Source organism: Musca vetustissima, unplaced genomic scaffold (genome assembly GCF_032173495.1).
Source record: "Musca vetustissima isolate MV318-11 ecotype Yass unplaced genomic scaffold, APGP_CSIRO_Mvet_v1 utg267722, whole genome shotgun sequence".
Classification (NCBI taxonomy): Eukaryota; Metazoa; Arthropoda; class Insecta; order Diptera; family Muscidae; genus Musca; species Musca vetustissima.
In genome coordinates, this window is record NW_026885045.1 from 21859 (window position 1) to 25136 (window position 3278).

A 3278-nucleotide genomic window follows, 5' to 3' on the forward strand; every position below is an offset into this window, starting at 1 on the left:
ATATTTTGTTTGCGGAGACGATTCCGTTTGGATCTTGTTTTCTTTACGAGGCGGGTTGGTTTTGGATTTCGTTTGATTGTTGTGCTGCCGATTTTCCTTGTGTTTTGGTGCTCCCATCAGAGACGGATATACTGAATTGTTAAATATGCCGCCAAAGAGAAAAATTTACAAGTGCCCTATGTGCAAACTTAGTGTTACAGGAAATAGTATTGGATGTTGTATTTGTGATGATTTTTATCACATTTCCTGCCTAAAAATCACCAAAGAGCAGCACTCATTCCTTTACCGAAATAAGAACTTTCAGTACAAATGCACAAAATGTTTGAAGGCGAATGATGGTGGAAATGCTGAATCTACCAGCATAAGTGTAAACAGCAGCAATGATGCACCTGATGTAAGAAGTGAGCTTATGCGTTGTTGCACGGAATTTAATGCAAGCCTTGAACAACAACAAGAAAAGCACAAATTGGAGCTGCAAGAGCAAGTTAAGTCATTTGAGGCTAAAATGTGCAAGATAATTGAAACCTTTCGAGTTGAATTCAACGATAGAATACAAAAGATGGAACTTGAACTAAAGAATTGTTATGGTGTCGTGAAGAATTTAGAGGAGAACTATGCCTGTGGAGTGCGTGATATGCAAATTCAATCTGATATTCTGCAGAGAAGGTTGAATAGGGCGAATATTGTTGTAAATGGTTTGCCAAATGGAATCAAAGACTTAAGAGAATATGTTTTTAAAATTGCAGTAAAGTGTGGAGTCGAAGTAAATCCACTTGATATTCAACATTGCTGTTACTTCCTTAAAGGGAAATCAGTTTTGGTCAAATTTAATTCGGTATATAAACGGGACCTGTTGATGTCGAAATATCACAAGTGCAACCCAATTATCCTATCCGATATCATGGATGTGGATGTGCAGACCCGAGTGTATCTCAATGACCATTTGAATGCTTCAAGTTCGAAACTGATTTTTCTTTGTAAGAAACTGAAGCTGAACAACATAATTAAAAGCTTCAAACTGGTAAATGGTGATAAACCTGTTGTGGATGCAGTAATGGCTGATGATTCTGCTGCAACTTTGGATGTTTTGGCGTGTGCAAATATGTTGGATACTATCAGTAGTTCAAATTCAACATGTAGTTAGCATGATCGAAAAGTACTATATTTACTGTTTACTTTTGTTAATGTAATTGCACATATTTTGTTGCACATAATTGCCTTTTTCATTGCCGTTGTTTTTTAAGTAGCTCAATGAGTAAACAGTAACTAAAGTATTAAAAAAATCCCAAATTTTATTATTTTATTATAGCAATTTTCTATGCATTGTGATATTATTTCTATGAATTGCCATCTACCTGATGTTGTTAATGATAACAGTTTTTTATCCTCTTGTTTGAGCAATAGGGGCAATAATTTTAACATTGGTCATTTTAATTGTCAAAGCTTTGCAATTGGCAATACTTCTGGAAAAATTAATGAAATAAGAAGTATTTTAGAGGGTAATTATTTAGATGTGGTAGGTGTGAGTGAGACTTGGCTTAAGCCACATATGGCTTACAATATTGCTGACATGCCAGGATACTCGTGTTACAGGAATGATCGTTCAATTGGTAGAGGTGGGGGCGTTGCTATATATGTAGCAAATCATGTTAAACACAAAATTGTTTGTGCTAGTGAAAATGAGGGTGTGGTGGAAGCTATTTTCGTTGAGATAGATTTGAATGGAAATAAATTGTTGGTTGGGGCTATTTATCTGCCTCATGGAGATTTTTCTTCCTTTGAAAGCGTTTTTTCAGACTTGGTTGTCCAGTATGAAAAAGTTATATTGATGGGAGACTTCAATAATAACTTATTTGATATTCGCAAATCCTACAATGTTAGAACAATATGTAATAATATGAACCTTTCTATTGTGCATAATTCTATTCCCACCCACTATGATCTTCATCATAAATCAACATCATTAATTGATTATTTTTTATTGTCAATGCCTAATCTGGTGCGTTTTTCTAGTCAATTCCAGTGTCCGGGAATATCACATCATTCATTTATATTCATCTCATTGGATCTTGAATGCAAAGTAGTACCAAAATATTATGAATATACAGATTATTCTGCTGTTACTCCTGACATTTTGGATAGTGCTTTGGAATTTTGTGATTTTTCTGAAATTTATGAAACAAGTGATGTGGATCAGCAGTTAGATGTATTGTATACTAATTTAAATGGTGTACATAGTTGTTTTCCTGTTCATAGGCAGTGGTGTATTAGTGATCGAATGGACGATTGGTTTAAAACCTCTGAAATTAAGTATTGGCTTTCTCTGCGAGATTTGTCTTGGAGGTCTTATCTTCATAATCCAAGTGAAGCTAACTGGAGGGTGTTCTGCAGAAATCGTAATAAGTCCAAACGCGTAATTCGGAGAACCAAAGCTTCATTTCATCATAAACTTTTTAATGGCAAAACATCTAAAGAAATTTGGGGGCTTTTAAACAGGCATGGCATTGGGAAGAATAAGGATGTTATTGAAGTTGATGTTGAAGAGATAAATAATTTATTTTCTTCTTTTCAAAATGTTGGCAGTAACAATTCTGCTCTTCTCAACTCTTGTGGTAATTTCTCCTTTCGATGTGTTAGCTTGTGTGAAATGTTGGATTGTTTCTCTTTAATAAAATCAAATGCTGTTGGTTCCGATGGTTTGACCCTAAAGTTCCTTAAAATCATATTACCGTATATAGGGAATCACGTTTTACATATTATTAATACCATAATAATGACATCGTCATTTCCTTCCTTGTGGAAAATAGCTAAAGTGATTCCTATTCGAAAGTCTGATGCTGCTAATGACTTTCGACCCATTTCGATAATGCCTATTCTTTCAAAAATGGCGGAACATATATTAAAGAAACAGATTTTAGACCACATATCCTTCCCATCTTTACTTCATGATTCGCAATCTGGGTATAGGCATAATAGAAGCGCAACGTCTCTGCTTGTATGTCTTACTGACAAGATTCGTCATATTACAAGTGATCATGGTTGCTGTGTTCTCCTGTCTATTGATTTAGAGAAAGCTTTTGACAGGATTGATCACGAACTGCTAGTCTTTAAGCTTTGTAATTATTTTGGATTTTCTATTACATCATGTGCTTTAATTAAATCGTATCTTAGATATAGGTATCAGTACGTTTTCGCTGGTGGTAATTGTTCGAGCTATTTGCCCGTTATAAGTGGCGTGCCTCAAGGATCCGTTCTTGGTCCGTTGTTGTTCATTTTGT